This window comes from Pteropus medius, unplaced genomic scaffold (assembly GCF_902729225.1).
Source record: "Pteropus medius unplaced genomic scaffold, Ma_sr-lr_union100, whole genome shotgun sequence".
Lineage (NCBI taxonomy): Eukaryota > Metazoa > Chordata > Mammalia > Chiroptera > Pteropodidae > Pteropus > Pteropus medius.
The window spans coordinates 1488482-1509408 of record NW_024350399.1 but is presented as its reverse complement, the minus strand read 5'-3'; the positions used below and the strand labels follow the sequence as shown (position 1 = coordinate 1509408).

The 20927-nt window shown below is 33.8% G+C and overlaps 1 pseudogene; it reads left to right on the top strand.

The window, feature by feature from the left end:
- The first annotated feature begins 13877 nt into the window (after positions 1-13877).
- On the top strand, positions 13878-20649 carry LOC120584257 (60S ribosomal protein L9-like; annotated as a pseudogene).
- Positions 20650-20927: the final 278 nt, after the last annotated feature.

Sequence of the window (20927 nt, the reverse complement as noted above, 5' to 3'; positions counted from 1 at the left end):
GGGATGTGAGTGCACGATGCCCAATATGTGCACAGGTCAACTCTCACCCCATCCCAAAGGAAAATATCGGCACTCGATTAAGAGGACAAGCTCCTGGAGAGCATTGGGAAGTGGACTTTACAGAAGTTGCTCCTGGCACTTTTGAATTTAAATATCTTCTGGTATTCATTGACACCTATTCTGGATGGACTGAGGCCTTCCCCACAAAGAAGGAAACTGCACAAGTAGTAGCTAAGAAATTAATTACAGAAATAGTGCCTCGATTTGGCTTGCCCTTATCATTGGGGTCCGACAATGGCCCGGCATTCATTGCCCAAACAAATCAAATGTTAGCTAAGGTATTAGGGATCAATTGGAAATTACATTGTATTTACAGACCTCAGAGTTCAGGACAAGTAGAAAGGATGAATAGAACACTTAAGGAAACTTTAACTAAGTTTAAGCTGGAAACTGGGGAGAATTGGGTGAGCCTTCTTCCTTTTGCTTTGTTATGGGCCCAGTGTACTCCATATATTATGGGAATTTCCCCTTATGAAATAATGTTTGGGAGACCTCCCCCTTTACTCCCTAAAATTGGAATTGAAAAGGTTACAATAAGTAATAATACAAGTCTCCTTAAGTCTCTGCAGGCCTTGCAACAAACCCAAAATCAAGTCAAAGGCTTGATTAAAGCTGCTAGACCGACTCCGGGGACATCACAGCCTCACCCACATCATCCAGGTGATTGGGTGTGGATAAAGAAGATCCAGCCTGCTAGCCTAGAGCCCCGGTGGGATGGTCCGTTTCCAGTAATCCTGACCACACCAACGGCTGTCAAAGTTGCAGGAAAAAGACATTGGATTCACCATACCCGCCTTAAGACAGCTCAACCTCCCCCGGAGACAAAGAAATGGAAGGCAACACTCACAGAGGATCCACTCAAGATAAGACTCTCGCGGGAATGATTATAATTGGGTTAATTGTTATCAATAATGTAAAAGGGAACCCTCATCAACCTCAACAGGCTAAATGGGAATTAATTAAATCAGAAACGGGCATTCCCATATTAGTAAACCAGACTATGTACCAGCCTACATTTCATGTGGATTTGTGTGATATATTAGGAAAGAAATTTAATTTTATAAGTGATGCTAATTTTTTATCTGGCCCCTGGTATGGTTGTGGCAGGGAGGACAAAGAAAGAGGTATTCAACAAGTAGAGTTATATATGTGTCCCAGAGAAGGCCAAAGCACTTGCCATAAGCTAAACCAATATTATTGTGGTCATTGGGGTTGTGAAACCATAGCCCCTTGGAAGAACACAGACCCCTTTCTGACTCTTACACGACCTAGTCAGTCCTCCTGTGCCACAGCAGGGAAATGCAATCCTGTCATTTTTACTGTCAAAAATTGGGAAGATCCATCTTGGGTGATTGGAAAAACCTGGGGATTAAGGTTGTATGTTTTTGGAACTGATCCTGGAGTGTTAATAACAATACAGAAAAAGCCTGTCAGGATGCCACCGTTAGTTCTAGGTCCTGTTAGGCCTAATGACGGAAGGTTAAACGCCTTAACTCCTACACAGTCAGCAATTACTAGGAGCACTAATAATGCCAACAAAGGACATAGACCTAGACAGCCTTATAGACCCCCCAGGGATACTCCTGAATCTGTCTTGACCATGCTGAATAATGTTTATAAGTTTGCTAATGACAGTAACTCAAATGCTACAAAGGATTGTTGGTTTTGTCTGAACCCTGCCCCACCTTATTATGTAGGACTTGGTGTCATTGCTAACCTTGGCACAGATCAAACTGCTATTAGGAATGTAACATCTCCGAATGTTACTATTTGCCCTTGGGGAACCCAAAACCCATCTGTAACGTTGGGAGATTTACAAGGAAAGGGAACTTGTGTGTATACTAGCACTTATAGAGTTAATAAATCTAGGTATAAGGAAAATTGTAAATCATCTATTTTAGTAAATAGCACCTCTTCTACTTATTTAGCGGCCCCTAGTGGCACTTGGTTTGCTTGTAATACTGGTTTAACTCCCTGTATTAATCTTAACTATTGGAAAAATAATACTGGATTTTGTGTGCTGGTTCATGTTATACCTCAGGTGTATATGATGAGCGGACAAGAAGGAAGACAAGTAATAGATTTGTGGGGAGGATATAACTATCCTCGGCGTAAGCGAGCAGTTCCACTGCTTGTGCCGCTCCTAGCTGGCCTAGGAGTGGCAGGATCAGCTGCAATTGGGACTGCTGCTTTGGTTATAGGGAACCAAGGTATGGCCTGGCTCACAAAGCAGATTAATGACGATTTAAGCACTCTAGAGAAATCAATTAATCATCTTGAAACATCTCTTAATTCTTTAGCTGAAGTAGTACTGCAGAATAGAAGAGGCTTAGACCTCTTATTTCTTAAGCAAGGAGGTTTGTGTGTAGCACTAGGAGAAACTTGCTGCTTTTATGTTAATCATTCTGGAATTATTAGGGATAATTTAGCATTAATTAGACAAAGAGTAAAAGACAGAAATGAGAAGTTAAAACAAGGAAGCAACTGGTATGAATCTTGGTTTAATGGAAACTCTTGGTTAACCACGTTATTGTCGGCTATAGCAGGACCATTGATAATTCTGTTGTTATTACTGACCTTTGGGCCATGCTTGATCAAATGGGTTAAGAGTTTAATCCAATCCAATATAACTGGGGCAAAGATTTTAATTTTAGGAGCGTCAGCCCCGACCCATTGGCCAGAAATCCCGACTTCTGACTCGAAGATTGAGTCATTCTAAAGAAAACCAGTGGGGAATGTAATGGCCTGCTGAAATGTGAAAGGGTTAAAGAATAATTAAAACCTGAAACTGGACAAAGGAAGTCCATAACATAGGCCTAGTTTCTGGAACCCCTAACCACACTCTGTTAATCATGAAACTTGTAACAATGAGCTCATATGCTAACTGCCAATTTTAGCCTGTGTAACCCTGCTTGCTTGCGTGGCATGAAAAATAATCAATTGTATATAAGCTGAAAATTACTATTTGGCCATCGCCCATGGGAACATAGGCGGTCACCCATAGGAACATAACATTCTGACACAAGCTTTCTGCTTCTGTACTTCCCGCTTGCACACCTGGCCAGTGGGTTGACAGGTAGTGAATAGGAGAAAGATGGACCTTTGTGTTTAAGACAGAATGAGGAATGGGATTTGGGGCTTAAAAACCTTGTATCTTGGCATTTCGTGGCTGCTCCTTTGCAAGGACAGCCGCCGGCTAATAAACTGTCTCCTGGTTAAGAGCACTCAAGTTGGGTCTGGTTATTCTGGACACAACAACATAACTATGAGGTTGGTGTCAAACTTTAGTTTTGAAGCCTCTTCTTTTTGAAAGAGAGTAACTCTAATTCATTAATATTCCCATGATTTCCAATGTCTCTTTTTTTGGACTTCTCCATCTTGATTTTCTTTTTTTTTTTTCTTTTTTTCTATTCATTTTTTTCTTCCTCCATTCTCCTTTCCTCTCTTTTTTTTTCTTCCTCTCTTCGTTTTACAAAAGTTGCATGCCTTTTTGTCCCTCTTCTCCTTCTGTTCTCAAATATCCCTTATGGTATAAACCTGAGGGATACTGTAGAAGAGATATGGAAACATTTGATTTAATTTAAGGCTCTGATTTAATTGTTGTAAACCAAAGCTAAAAGCATGAGTGTTGCAGCATCACCTCCCCCTCAAAAAATACTTAGTGGGTTAAATTTATTATTCTTTTTATAATGGACCCTCTTCATTGTAGAGCTTTTGGGAAGACAGCAGGGCAAAACCAATAAGGACCCAGATTTTGGAGTCGGAAATCAGTCATGTATAGTCCCTTGATAAACCCTTTCTAGCCATGTAGCCAAGAACAAGCTTCCTAATCTTTTTGAACATTAATTTGCTCATTTGTAAACTCTTATGGAGTTATTGCAAGTATTCCAGGAGACAATACATATAAAGTACTTAGCAAAGTTTCCTGAAATAGTAAATTCTTTGAAATGTTAGCTCTTATCATCACCATCTTTATTATTATAAACAGTATTAATTAATGATACAACCAGAGATAAATTACTCGTAGAAGTGCAAAGCACAAATAAACAACGCTAATTTATCTTAAAATACTTAGATTTCCTTTGTCTTTTCCTCCTACATTCTGGTTCTCTCCTGAATTTTCCTTTTAGAACTCTCTATCTTGCACACCCTGGAGTGCTTTGCCTCATTTTTTCTTTTATTTCTCTCACTTGCTACTTTCTTCTCTCATTGCAATTCTTCCTTCCTTCCTTTAATTTCTTATTCTTTCTTTCTATCCAATGCTTTTAGTATTTTTGTTTTTTTTATTTTGTTCTGTTTTATAGTCTAGAAAAAATGAGTTAACATCTTCACATTTTCCTAGGAAAAAAAAAACTAAAATGTTTTTTACATATGGATTTGGATTATTGTGTTCTCTTGTAAATGGTATTTCTGGAGACTAGCAATTTTGATATTTTAGTGATGTTTCAAATTTATCAGGTAACTAGTCTCCAGTCAAATGTGTCATTCATAACACTAATGACTGAGAAGTGTTCATTTGTTCCTGAGCTAAGAATAATTTCTTTGTCTTAATGTTTTTGTGATTTAAATTTTGTTTTACACTTTTTGTGTGATAACATAATGTAGGAGAAGTTAAAAAAATAAGTTTTTAAGCACATTCAGTAGTCTTTCCAATAAGTAATTTTATTTTGTCTTCATACATTTCTATTTGGTTTTATTTAAAGTACTTATATTTTACTATAATTATTTTCAGTTGTGTTCAAGAAACTCTGGTCTTATCCTTATGTAGATAATTCCATTTTTTTTCTACCAAGGATGAACTCTTATTCAAGAGTTTAAATAAATATCTATTTAAATACTTAAGTGCTTAAATATTACCTTTTAGCACTTATGTTTGTATTTTAGTACTTACAGTGAAAATATAAGTTATTTCATGTTACTATAAAGTAAAATATATAAGTTGACTTTCTATTTAAAATGTCATCTCTAATTACATTAATTCTTTATGATAAAAGAAAAGGAATCTGTCATTTTTTCAATTTGTTTCTTCATTGCTAATATTTTTTCGAAACCCCGAAATTAAACCCAAATGGCTTCCTGAGCAGGAAAATGTGAGCTAAGTAGTATTGATATGAGCTGGCAAAACATGTGCACAACAAAACAAAGGAAGAATTAGCCAAATTCTGTGTAGAAGTTCTTCCTTAAGCAATGAAATGTTTTTATATATATTAAAGGCAAATAGAAAAGAATTTAAATGGGGAGAAATTTAACTTTGCTGCTATGTAGATTTTGCTGTCTTGGCCTTTTTCATAAGTAGCTGAAATCAAGAGTCATTTGACAGAATGAGCCACAACCTTATTTATAGAAAGTCATAATTTAATATTTAATCTCACATTTTTGTGTGATATTTATTAAAATTTTAATAACTTAAAATAAATTTAGAAATTTCTCTATTTTAAAAATTATCCAGAACATTTAGAAAGAGTAATTACCTCATAACAATTCTGTTTCCATGCTTGCTATTCCCCTAGGACACTACTTTTCAGGTAATCCTTTTGCACAATCACACAGTAACCATCTGCCAAAAGTCTTGGTTATTTTTCTTTCTCCTATTTTTCTGAAGCAAAATGTCATGGTAAGTATAGAGGCCCCAACTTAGCAACATTTCCTGTAAATAAAGGAAATAGTGTCTCATCCCAAGTGCTTCAGAGCTCCTGTGAAGGCAGTGGAAAATCTGCAGAGGAAATCTTTTGAAATATAATCATCAGTAGCTTTGGGTGGAGCCCTGAAATAAGACCTTACCTTTCTATATTGATTTCTCAGTTAATAAACTTGTGATCAAATATCAACTAGTGTATTATAAAATGCTGCCCATACAAGCACACTTAAGTCTTGCATGTTATAATTAATTATTTGAAATATATATATTTCATCCCATGCCTCATGTTCCCAAACACTAAGACAGAATGTGACAACACTAGATAATACTCACATTAAAACTAAAGCATATCATAGCATTTTTTGAGGTTACAAATAATATTCTTGGGTAAAATATTTAAATGGCTCATTTCTTCCCTATAGTCAAATCTTCCAAAGAAGAAAAAGATAATTTATTTATTCCATTATTAATAATGTTATTGAATGAATAAATATGGTCTTGACAAATTAAAAATCTGAGATAAAATTAGCATTTAAAATTAAACTTAAAATAATGCGATTTTTTCCCCCTAAATTTCAAATTATATACTTTCTGTCTGTTTTACATAATTTTTCAATTGTTTAATAGTGGTGAATATACTATATATAGTGCCTCTGTTTTCAAATATACCATTTAAGTCATAATTTCTTTAAGGTTGCATTCATAAACAATATTTATGTAACTCTGGATTATTTGTTAGAAAAATGTATATATATATATAATTCTATTTATGACAGTTTCCAAGGGGATATTGATATAAATTTGGACCATAAGAAACTTAAAGTACAATATCTGCAAATTAATTAATGTGATATACGACACTAAAAATTGAAAAATTCATATGATCATATCAATAGATGCAGAAAAAGTGTTCGACAAAATCTCACATCCATTTATTATAAAAACTCTTGGCAAAGTGGGAATAGGGGGACGATATCTCAACATAAGAAAAGTCATATGTGACAAACCTACAGCTAACATTACACTCAATGGGGAAAGCCTAAAAGCGTTTTTCTTAAGATTAGGAACAAGACAAGGATGCCCACTTTCACCACTCCTGTTCAACACTACATTGGAAGTCCTAGCCTCAGCAATGAGACAAGAAAAAGAAATAAAAGGTATTTGAATTGGAAAAAAGAAGTAAAACTCTCATTATTTGCAGGTGACATGATATTTTATATAGAGAATCCTAAAGATTCCACCAAAAAACAGAACTAATCAATGAATTCAGTAAAGTAGCAGGACACAAAATTAATATTCAGCCGTTACATTTTTATACACCAATGATGAATGTTCAGAAAGAGAAATTGAGAAAACAATCCCATTTACAATTGCATCAAAAACAATAAAATACCTGGGAATCAAATTAACCAAGGAGATAAAAGACCTGTTCTCAGAAAATTATAGTCACTGAAAAAAGAAATTGAAAATACAAATAAATGGAATACTGTGCTCATGGGTAGGAAGAATCATCATTAAAATGGCCATACTACCCAAAGTAATCTATAAATTCAATAAATCTCTATCAAAATACCAATGACATTTTTCAGAGAGCTAGAACAAATAATCCTAAAATGTATATGGAACCATACGACCCTGAACAGCCACAACAATTTTAAGAAAGAAGAACAAAGTTGGAGGTATCGCACTACCTGATATCAAGCTATACTACAAGGTTACAGTAATCAAAATACCATGGTACTCGCATAAAAACAGCTACGTTGATCAATGGAAAAGAATAGAGAGCCCAGAAATAAATCCACACTTATATGCTCTCTTAATATATGACAAAAGAGGCAAGAATATACAACAGGGTAAAGACAGTTTCTTTAATAAATAGTGCTGGGAAAATTGAACAGATACATGCAAAAAAATAAAACTGGACCACCTTCTCACACTGTATACAAGAATAGACTCAAAATGGATTAAAGACTTAAATGTATGACCCAAACCCATAAAAATTCTAGAAGAAAACATAGGTGATAATCTCTCTGATATTGCTACTAATAAAATTTTTTTAGACACCTCTTTGGGCAAGGGTAACAAAAGAAAAAATAAACACATGGGAATAAATCAAGCTAAAAAGTTTTTGCATAGCAAAGGAAACCATCAATAAAATAAAAAGACAAGCTCCTGAATGGGAGAAGATATTCACTTCTAAAACATCTGATAAAAGATTAATATTCAACATATATAAAGAACTCATTAAACCCCACCCCCAAAAAAATCCAATTAAAAAATGGGCAGAGTCTATGGCCATGCCACCCTGAACAAGCTTGATCCCATCTGATCTCGGAAGCTAAGCAAGGTGAAGATTGGTTAGTAGTTGGATGGGAGACCACCTAGGAAGATCAGATGCTTAAAAAATAGACATAAAAAATAAAAAAAATAAGGGATTGTAAACTGACAAAGTCCTTGCAATCTATGAAGTCAACCAAAGGTTGCCTCGCCTAAAAAAAAATTAAATTAATTAATTAAATAATTAAATAAAAAATGGGCAGAAGACCTGAATAGATATTTCTCCAAAGAGTACATACAGATGGCTAATAAACATATGAAAAGACGCTCAAGGTCACTAATCTTCAGAGAAATGCAAATTAAAACCACAATGAGATATCACTTCACACCTTTCAGAATGCTATTATCAATAAATCAAAGAACAACAAGTGTTGGGAAGATGTTTTGCATTTGGGATTGCAAAATAGTAGAGCCATTACGGAAAGCAATATAGAGATTCCCTGCAAAATTAAAAAGTGATATACCTTTTTACCCAGCAATTGCATTTCTGGGTATTTATCCAAAAAAAAAAAAAAAACAACAATAATTTATAAAGATCTATACATCCCTATGTTCATGGCAGCACTATTTAAAATAGCCAAGATACAGAAGCAACCTAAATGCCCATCAACAGACAATTAAAGAAGTTATGATTCATATATATAATGAAGTATTATTCAGCCATAAAAAAATGAAATCCTACCATTCTCAACAACATGGATGGAATTAGAGGTTATTATGGTGAGCAAAATAAGTCAGACAGAGAAAGATAAATACCATATGATTTCACTTATATGCAGAATCTAAGGAACAAAAAGAACAAACTAATCAAAAACAGACTCACTAATACAGAGGACAATCTGGTGATGGCCAGAGGGAAGAGGAGTGAAGGGGGAGCTGGAATAAAGTGGTGAAGACTTAAAGAAGTATAAATTAGTAGTTGAGAGATGGTCATGGGGATGGGGAGCAGAGCATAGGGAATGCAATCAGCAGTAATGTACTGGCTAGGTGGAGAGCCAGAAGGAAGATAAGAGTAATTAGGGGGATCATTTCATAAACCGTATAAATGTCTAACAAATGTAGTGCATACTTGAAACTAATAATAAAATTTTTAAAAAGAAACTTAAAGCACATAGGACAAATAGTTAAAATAGAAATATTTCTTGTACCAAATTGGAAAAAGGCAGTTGTCAGCCTTCAAGCAAATGTGTATTATTTTCTTGTATGTGAAAATAGAAAAATATGTTTCTTCTTCATGTTACTGCAATCTGTAACTTAACCAGATAGAAATAAATTGTGTTAATGTAGCTTTCTCCAAGACACAGGGTGTTCTCTATAACACCAAAATCCTAACTGTAATAGCTCAAGTCCACAGTCTATGTATTGTATTGATTGTAAAAAACATTTAAAGAGGCCCTTTTACTCAGAATCTTTGAAGATGATGACAAAAAATTCTTTTGAGATCATAGCTCACTCTATGGAAAAGAATTGTCCACAGATATTTATGAATTTTATAAAACTAATAATGATGTTCTTCTCCTCATTGGACTTTAATGGTCCAGTCTCTTTCCTCACTGTACCTGACTTAACAGCAGCATTTGGCACAGTTGGTCATTCCTTCCTCCTTGGATGATGTTCTTCACTTGGATTCTGAGACACCACACTCCCCTGGTTTTTCTCCTAGTTTATGGATTGATTTTTTGCTCATCTCTCTAGCCTATAAGTAGTGAGGGGCTTCAGGGATCAGTCCTTAACCTCTAACCTTTTCTATCTACACTCATGCCCTAGGTGATCTTTTTTGATCATATGAATTTAAATAACACCTATACTGGGGCAATTTTCTTATGTATATATCTGATCTAGGTAAAATATGGTACCTCCATCTTTCAGTTGCATAAGCCAAAAATCTTGTGGTAATCCTTGACTTTTCCATTTCCCTAATATTCACATCAATCCTGTCTACCTTCAAAATATATGCAGAATCCAACCACTTTTCACCACTGCTGACCTGGATTATTTTAATAGTTTTATAATATTCTCCATAAATTTCCTTCACCCTTACATTTAACCCAGTTGAAATATATCAGATCATGCCACTTTCTGTTCAATATCTTCCAGTGGCTTCTAAACATTTTAGTCTATCTTAATTGTCCTAAATTTTATTTCCTAGGTTTCATTGTCATGGGACCACATCTTCCAAGAAATATCTCCATGCTTCAAATGTGCTCAAAGTAAAATGAATCATTTTACTTTGTCTAAGACCACTGTCTGGTACATAGTTCTCCTGTTATAAAACAAGTTTCTTCTGCTATTTTCTATGAGTGTCTTTTATGAGATAGGGATTTAAGGTAGAATAGGTTTTCAAATCTTTACATAGGGATTTAAGGTAGAATAGGTTTTCAAATCTTTACAAGGTAGGATTAATTTCCTACATTTATTATAAAAGCCTATTAGCACATTATGTTAAGAGGAGAAAGATAGGGGTAAGAGGAGACAAATGAAGTGCCTATAGACAGACATATACTGAAAACACTGGATATTTGATAATTTAGGAGCTTCACATGTAAGAGATTTTTTATCTGATAAAAAATAGCTATGCTGACTATATGAGTGGGTAAGGAAAGCCATCTCTGTGCTCGTGAAGGTACACTTCTCAGTGTTGGGCCAGAAATCAAATTGCTATTGGCTCTCATGACTACCTATGTCAGTAGTTAACTTGTGAGAAAAAAAATTGAGGCAAAATGTCAAAATATGATCTAGATTTACCAGCAATTCTCATTCCAGAGGTTGAAACTCTACCATATGGCTAAGGCATCATAGAAATTGAAGGACGTTACAGAATGTTCAAATTGGCTCAAGAATATTTGAAAAGCTATCTGTACTCATTACACACCTATCTGAGGTTGTAGGTACCTAGAGTTCTAAGGGGCAACAAAATTTGTAACAACATATTAGAAAAAGCAAGCTTGAGAAAATGTCACATTCACTCTGCATTAAGTTCATAGTGGGAGAAGAGGAGATACAGCAGGAAAAGGTGAGGAATTAATAAAGAAACACTCAATGCAAGTTGGCATCAATAAATTCTCTAGTCTCTGGCTCTGAGATGTATATGGTAGGAGTGCAGGGCATAATCCAGGTTTATTACACAGACAATTCCTTTGGTTTCTGATATCAAAAAGCTTTCTACAGCCAATGTATGTTGTTTTGGATTTGAGGTATCAACGGTGTTCGTGGATTTGATTGCCTTCCTTATTTTTTTATAAGATAGCACTTGTCAAAAGAATAGAGATGAAGCTTAGTATGAGTATCTCAGGAAATATGGAGTCCACTGTTTTACCTGAGACCTGGACCACCAGGACATATAAATAGTGCATAATAGACCCTAACAACAATCTTGAAATAGATCCCCCATATTTATTTACTGGCATCTATTTTGTAAACTATAGATGTCAAACACAGAGTGTTCGTCATCAGTCTCAAGTGGTTTGCTTACTGCAGGCATTCAAAAAAATGTCTTTTGAATACAAAAATAAATATTGATGATGAATATTTGAATGGATGAGTGGACTGGAGAATAAATGAATGAGTGAATGAATGAAGGACTGTCTGTCCTTGATGATCTCCTAAAGTAAGGAAGGCAGAGACAGCAAATAAAATAACTGTGATAAGTGGTATTCTGTAGGAAGTATAGTGTCACAAAGAATAGATCCTCACTCTTCTTGAGAAAGTCAATGAAGATAGTCTTCATTGGGCTGGAGCAAAGGAAGTGATACTTTAATTATTAGTCAACACTGTTCGCAAATGTCCTAGCTTATTTGCCATTCTCAAACAAGATTATTTCATTCTGTTTCACTAATAGTTTATTTGAACATAGGTTAAGCATATCTAAGCCTTCAGCGACATTGTTTTTTCACTTATTGTTTCATATTTTAAAAGACAAAAAATTTCTGCTTATAAATGCTATCCCGTCACCAAAAGTTTTTCTTGAATACCACTAAAATGGCGATATTCAAATTTAATTCTTCTGAAAAATTAAGTTGCCTTTATAAAATGAATTTATTTCTCCACTTATGTTTTCAATAATGCTACTAATTTCTATGACTGATTTCTGAATTTACACTTTAAGATATAGGTTAACTTATATATGGGAAATTTTACAATCTTTTTCATTGTGATAATGTAAATATAAACAGATAATATATCATGCCCATATGCACAGTATTCATATATATATATATGTATATGTATGTGTGTGTGTGTATATATATATATACATATATATATATGCATATATATATATGTATATATATATATATATACACACACACACAGGAACCCAGGAAACTGCACTTGCCTGCAGTGTATGTGTGTATGTGTGTGTGTGTATATATATATATGTATATATATATACATATATATATGTATATATGTATACATATATATATATACACACACACACATACACACATACACACACACAATAAACATATATTTGAATTGCTAAACTCTTGAAAACAGAAAATGGGCATGTTAACTCTTGAAAAGCACAGACCCACACTGAAACAGGGGGAAGTGAAATAATTTCTATAAACCAGAGTTGTGAAAAATTACTAATAAAACTGAACCTCATAGTAAAAAGTTAAAGGAAACATTTTCAGTCTAAAAAAAAGAAATATGAGCAATAAGTGAGACAGTTAAAAAGTAGAAGACCCACAGTTACAGAAAATGAAATATCTCATTTATTCTCAGCTTTGCTAATGCCTAGCTTTAAACATGCTCCTTCATCTTTCTGAGCTTTAGCTGTGGAGAGCAAAGTTGGACAATGTGATCTTTAAGAACTCATATATATTTAAAATTCTATGACTCCATAACATACAAAGGAATACTGTAGAAGCAATTTTATTGTCTTCGACAAACACATGGGATATCTCCAATATTAGATGCAGTGAGAGCAACCAGGTTTAGATTTTTAACATGCTTAAGATTTTGTGTAAAAACAAAATCACAAATCTAAAAATAAATTTTCTATTGGGTGCCGAATTTGGATTCTTGATTTGTAAAATTTGATTTTCTACTAGTAAGATATACTTGCCTGAGGATGTAGAATACTTGTGTTTAATAATCAAAGTGCTGTGTTCACAGGCCATTATAGAAGCACATAGATTGGAAAATACTCAACTCTTTTTTTAAACTCATAATCAAAACATTTACAAGAAACAAATATTTACAGGCCCTTATTTTGTCCCAGGACTGTTATAATACTTTACTTTCAGGTTCGTATGAATGGCTCCATTATATTTTCATAATCTGTTGAAGTTATGCTGTTATTTTCATCATTATTCTTATTTTATAGAAGAGGAGAGTGAAGCACAAGGGATTGAAAATTTTGCCTAAGGTCATATAGAAAGAAAATAGTAAAATCAGAATTTGAACCAAGCCAACTCAGTTACATAGCTTAACCCTTTTAAGCAGAAGTTTCCCTAGTTAAAGTCAATGATTTTCTCTTTGTCTTGTCTTACTACTTTGTTTATTTTCCTAATAGGATATTTGTTACTATCATAATATTTTAAATTACGAATGTGTCTGTTCCCACTGTAGTAATTCCTATAGTTGCCAAGGCTTACATCTTATACATTTTGGGTCTCCTAAACATTTAGAACAGCATCTCATTTATATTTTATATACCATCTTCATAATAGGTTTTCGATAAAAGTTTTACTGATTTTATGACTGCATAAAATCTCAGTTATAGTTCAGTCATTTCTCTTGTGCTCATTGTAACTGGTAGTCTCTCAACCAAGCCTTCTTTCTATTGCTGGCATGGAAAGCCTATAAATACATTGCCTAGACTTCTTTTGCAGATATGACTACTGGTAGTCATTTGCTATCCAATGGAGGCATTGACAGAAGACTGAAAGGTGGAAAAAAGAAAAGGCCCTTTTTGCCAGCTCTGAGAGTGCCTTTAGCAGTGGATACAATGGAAGCAGAACCAGAAACAGCAAGCAGGCAAGTGCAGTTTCCTGGGTTCCTGCAAAGGCGGCTTAGCTCCGGGAATAACAGCCTCAGTGACACAGCGATCATGGGCTACGATTATGGGTAATGTTTTCCCTGTTGTTTCTCCAGTTTTAGGGAGCAGCATCATCCTGCTGTTCCTAATTTTCACCTCTTTATTTTTGCTTTTGAAACTTCTAACATCTTATCAACTTTTAGTATTAAGTTCCCTCTGTTTTCATTGTTCTGGTTAGATACTGACTTGATACATCTCCCAAAGGATATATACTGGTCCCCATGACTAGATTTATGTAAGCTCTGATCTTCCTGATTTGATTTATGAAATCTGTCAATCTCAGATCACCTCTTAGATTAGGGTACCCCTGTAGACGACTAATCTCAACTACTATTTATTATTTTTTTTACTTTAAAGCTCAAAGGGCGACAAGTTCTTGATATTACACCAATATTCAGAGACCTCACCTTAGTATGTTCCTCAATATATTAGCTACAGCATTCCACTGGAATCGAGATGGGATTCAGCTTCCCACACACAGGATACTTTTGCTCATTTATTCACTCACTCAACAAATATTCATCACACTTTCACATTCCTAGATGCCCCACACTCTTCAAGACTGTCGGAATAGAATGATGGACAAGACAGAAAAATACTTCCTTTCACGGATCTGATCTATTTTGTTTGGAGTTAGATATTAAATGAATAAATAAATTTATAAACAAAACTTTTTCTATCAATAATCTGTAATCTCTATGACATAATTTCAGATAATTATGCAGAACAATTTCCCATAATGATGAACAGAAAGCAAAACTCTATCAGATGAAATTACATTTTACTTCTGTGGTCATTCTCCCTAAAGCACATAACCACAGTCTATGAGAAAAACACCAGACAAATCCAAATTGAAAGACATTCTACAAAATTTCTGGCCAGCACTCCTCAAAACGGTCAAGATCATCAAAAATAAGGAAACTCACACTCGAAAGGATCCTAACTCTATCACATGACTGCCCCAGTTTTACAAGGGTAAATTTATTACTTTAATAGGGCTTTAGCTGATACATTAGTCCTTTTTCATGGATCCTGCATGCTTGACCAAAATAATAATAATAATAATTGAATCAATTTTTTTTACATTTTTTTAAAGACAGTATTTAATAATCAAATGCTTTCAATGTTTAAGTCCCTTGAATCAGCACATTTCAAGCAGTAAAATTAATATCTGCAACTATTGTTTAATCTCAAAGAACTCTTTTAATCAATTAAACTCATTACATTTGGATGCTCACTTCCTTCCAGTACATTATTTAACTCATTAATATTTAAATAATGTATTTATAAATAATAGGGCCATTATGTAACTTTTCCCAAATAACTCTTGTAGAGAAGTTTTACAAACCTATTTCTCAGGGGATAAGCTGGACCTTAATAAAGGATTTTCCACTGGGATAGGTAGTCAAAAAGGACAACATAGAGGAAGTGACATTTGATCTGAAAAAAAGTGATGAGGAACCTGCCATGTGAAGAAATGAGGAAAGGAATTCCAAGCAGAAGGAAGTTCAAATAGAGAGTTAACTTACATGATTTATTTTCTAAGTACCCTTCACTTATTTATTAGTGGCTCACAAAGTCCTAGACATGGGGCTATATCTTTGATCTGTTTTTGCCTGTATATATTGGAGTCACATTCATGAGCAGAAAGAGGCAAATCATAGAAATCACAGAGCCCTGTAGCATCCATGAAAGTCATGTAGTTCAATTTTCTTATTCTGTAAATGAGACGAATAAGGACCAGAGTGGCTAAGGGACTAAAGTTACATAGTCCCTGGCTCACAGAACCAGATTATTTCACCCTCTCATAAACAAAGTTCAAAATGGATCTACACAACTCAGTTTTAAAACTCTCACTTTGAGTTATTTAAAAGGCATTAGCCTAAAAAAAGTTGTGACACAATTTCATAATCAGTTTCATTTCCCAAATGAGTTTATCACCAGTGTGTAACCCCATTAAACTTTGCCATTTGAAAGAGGATTAAACAATGCTATGTTTTCATTCACTGGTAGATTCTAAGAAAGAATAAACAAACAAGTCTAATCTAAGGTTAGAATTTGGTCAAGGGTGAAAGCAGAAATAAGTAGATCATTACAACATGAAACCCAACTAAAGGTTAAACTAACACAAACAGAGGCTAGTTATTTTATGAATAAAGCTGACTTTCTCACATGAAATAGCAATTATTAAATAATCAAAGATTATTATTTAGAAATTTTCTTCTGAATAATTGAATAAGTGGCAATTCTATTCATTATTCCTAGAGGAAGGAATAGTCTGAAACTATCGCAAAGAAGTACACAGTATCAAAGAGGAAACACTTTGTAGAAATTACAGTAACACTGAAGGAGCCTCTGCTCCCTGGACACTTCCTACCATTGTCAAGATTAACTACTCAACTCCTCAGTAAATCAAGTGTGATCAAATGTTATGATGAGACACATATCGTTTTGAACACAGTTATTATGTAATTGTTTTTTTAGGCACATTTTTACTATAGATTATATTCTCAATAATTTTTTCCCTAATAAAAACTTACTTAAAAAGTTAAAAGAACTTTCTTTACTGCATATATTAAATTATGTTTATTAGGGTGATGTGAAAAAAATATATAAAATATTCATAGTTAAGTTTCCTAGGAAGTAGACTCTGAAAAAAATTTGTGTGAAAGTGAGTTATTGGGAAGTGCTCTCAGGAACCACACTTACAAGGATTAAGGAAAGAATTAAGTAAGGGAGATACTGAACTGCAATGCAGTTGCAAGGGAAAACTTGGCCAAATCCAGGGAAAGCTCTGAAGCTAGGGTGGTCCTTCAGAAAAGTCCCAAATTGAATGAAGATGGCCAGAACTTCATAGCCTCTTAGATGTAGGCTGCCCCTGTGGAGACAGCCATCTTTGATTAAGGGTGATTCCCTGGGAGAGGTTCAGCTATTGCCTATTAGCAACGCTCCTGGCAGCTGGAAGAATGAGTGCCTCAGTGCAGAAGGGGAGAATCCAGTGTCACACGACCACTTCCATAATGCTATAGTTTCTTCATTTTGCGAATGTTTCATTTTGCGAAAACGTCACAATTTTTAAATTAATTTTGTCAGGTTTGCTTCTATTCTTGCACTTGTCTTATGGTGTACTTGTAGAGGTTTTTTCTAGAAATGAGTCCAAAGATATTTTTTACAACAGAGTGCTCAATTGTTTTGAATAGTCAAACAAATTTTGACTCAACAGCAATGTTGATCCACACACATCCTACAACATTTGATATTGTCAGACTTCTTAAAAATTTTCCCATTTAGAAAGCATGAAATTATAGCTTCCTGTGTCTTGATTTGCTTTTTCCTTGTAAGTCTGTTTTAGGTATAAATGAATTGAATTAGAAATGAGGCATTCCTAATAAAGATAGCTTCTAAAAATAATAAAAATGTCTTTTTAAAAAGCTAATTTAAAAGGACACGTGTTACAACTAGCTGAGTTTTAATCCGCTAAATAGCTCTGGGAACCTGAGTAGAAGGGTAGATATTCTCCAAGTCTTCAAAGTATTATGAGCACTTCAAGAACATATTATCGTAAATGATTTATATGTTTTTTATAACTACCTCAGCATGGGTTCCTATATGCCTATTTTGTTGTCTTTTAAAACATATAAGTACTTTATTTTTTAAAAGTTTTATTTCACAGAGAATATAAAAGAGATTAGTATTTTTTACCATTTAAATTTGATTTGGGATAATGCTCTAGCTATACATTATTAAAAATATATTTGGTCTCCATATCTGAATCTCTATTAATATATGTTGACACAGAATATTGAAATTGATATTCAAGGAGCAGAGGCTTTTGCTTTCCTTTTTAGAAAACTAATTTTCCTTACTGACTAAAGCAGATTAAACTTCTATTCTTAAGTATAGGAGCAAGCTATTTATTTAGGAAATGAAGCTTCTTTCGTGCAATATTTATGAGTACCTCTGGGTCTCCTCTCATCAATTTATTCAACTAATATGTATTAATTTTTTTTTTCATTTCATGTGCTATGTGATGATTTGCGGTCACAAGATAGGGTTCCTCTTCCACAAACAATAAGTTTGTAAATGAGTGAATACTCCTCACACCTTCTTTGATCCAAGTAAGGTGCAAGAGGATGAGCCAAGCATGCCATTTAGACAAGCCTCATATTCTATTACCCAATAAAAATTTTTATTTGGTATATACACATAGTGAACACTAATTGGCCGTAGACATCATGTACTCTTAATTATTTATAACAACTAATACGGTGTATGATACACTAAGCTCATCACATTACTCACTCAAATTCACCTCCTAACACCTACAACCTCAACCCTATGATTTGCAATTGCTCATTGTGTTGCTGTCCTACACAGCCCATCTGGAATTTGCATGAATACCATCTCTCAACCCCATCTCACCCTTCTGCCTGCCTTTCTCAACTGGCTCTTCAACCTTGAGAAACTCTATGAATTATATATTTTCTCTTCCAAATAGAACATTCTCAATCCAACTTGCTAATTTAAGTCTTTGCTATTCTTCAAGTCTACTTTTTCTTTTCCCTTACCCTTCCACCTCCAAGATTTTCTTTGGCTCATTTATCCTCTCTTCCTCATTTTTCAAGTGCTCTTCTCCCATTTACTTTTCCTCCCTTGCTCTACATCAGGATAGGTCTGTGGCTACTAATTTAAATGTAAACATGGTAAATCCATATTTATCAATGTTATAGGGTTCCAACACTTTATTCATCATTTGTTATATTCTACCTATAAACATTTTTTTAACAAAACAACTCCAATCCTGAAATGTATTTATTTATTAAGAGCATCATTTTGCAATAGAAAAGATAGTCCTATGAAATGTAATATTTGAACCCTTCTTTCACCAAACATAATAATACATCTCTCTTTAAAATTTAAATTTGTTTGACTTTTTCTTTACTGGGTATATATTAGTCTGCTATTGTGACAGAGAAAATGCATTTACTCTTTATGTTTTGATAAGGGAATATTAACTCTCAAAGGAATTTCTTTCTTATACTGCCCATTTTAAGATTTAATGCAATAAACAGAAGTTATTTTTTATTGCCTCTGAAGTAATTTTTAGCATTTAATATGCATATATTAAATATTAAATTTAGCAACTAAAACCACAGCATACACAGTTAAATTTTAATTTTAAGTAAATAGCAAATAATGTTTTTAGTATAAATATGCCCCAAGCAATCTTTGGAACATAGTTATACTAAAAATTACTCATCATTTACCTGAAATTCAAATGTAAGTATGCATCCTATAACATATCTGCCAACCAAAACATCTGTCAATATCTAAAAAAAAACATAATTTTATTTGCTTATTTTAATAATATAATAAAGGGCAATCTCTGCCTAATTAATCATCATCAACAATTTCACACATAAATATCTTCCAGATGATATAAGTTGTTTAACATATTAGCACAACATTAGCTAAACTGGGCAGAAAAAGCTAATTCCAATAGAAATTGCATGAAATATTGTGAAATTAAATTCATTTTTAATGAGGCTCTTTCCACTGGAGAACACTATTTTAAATGAATTTCATCATTCAACTTATATTTCTCTTCTCTTGGGTTATTGAATTCATGAAAAACTCTCTTTTCATGCTGCTATGGGATAATATTTGTTTTTTACACTGAATATTTCAGTAATACCATTCCAGGAAAAAAAAAAAAACTAACTAGTCTTATTTCATGCTAACTCTGGGAATAATTGCATTAATAATTTATATTTATTTATTTTTTTAAATTTACACTGAATATTCAGGACAGATAATGTAGCACCCTTGATATTTTCTGGGTTGTAGATACTTTTTACAAGCTGATAAACTAATGACTTTTTCTTTGAAAAATATATGTGTACACAGATACACAATAGTTTTGATTAAAAGTTCAGGGAGTTTACGATCTTCTGAAAGTTAACCATGAATCTCAGCTAAAAATCTAGAAAGTACTGCTTTCTTTGCTACATCTACTACAAGGCTGAAGACCATTCTCTGTGATCAGACTGTCAATATTCCAGCAAATGTGGACATCACTCTGAAGGGATACACAGTTATTGTGAAGGGCCCCAGAGGCACCCTGCAGAGGGATTTCAATCAAATCACTGTAGGACTCAGTCTCCTTGGAAAGAAAAAGAAGAGGCTCCAAGTTGATAAGTGGTGAGGAAATAGAAGGAAACTGGCTACTGTTCGCACTATCTACAGTCAGGTAGAAAGCACGATCCAAGGGTGTTACACTGGCTTCTGTTACAAGATGAGGTTTGTGTATGCTCACTTCCCCATCAACGTCATTATTTAGGAGAATGGTTCTCTTGTTGAAATCCGAAGTTCTTTGGGTGAAAAATACATCTGTGGGGTTCAGATGATGTCAGGTGTTGCTTGTTCAGTATCTCATGCCCAGAAAGATGAGTTAATTCTTGAAGGAAATGACATTGAACTTGTATCCAATTCAGCTGCTTTGATTCAACAAGCCATGAGAGTTAAAAACAAGGACAACAAAAATTTTTTGAATGGTATCTGTTTCTGAAAAAGGAACAGCTTAGTAGACTAATGAATAAGGTCAAAGTTGTCCAGCTACAGAAACTCCAAGATGTCAGATGATTCCTCAGATTTGTTATATTTTAAAGATGCAATAAAAGTTGTGTATAGAAAAAAAAAAAACTTAGAAAGTAGGTAATACACTTAAGATTTAATTATGACTCATAAGTATTGACTATGTTTTCATTCTATTTTCAGCTTTTTTTAATCAATAAATGATTCTAAATATAAAGTAGTTAACATATTAAAACACACATATACCACACA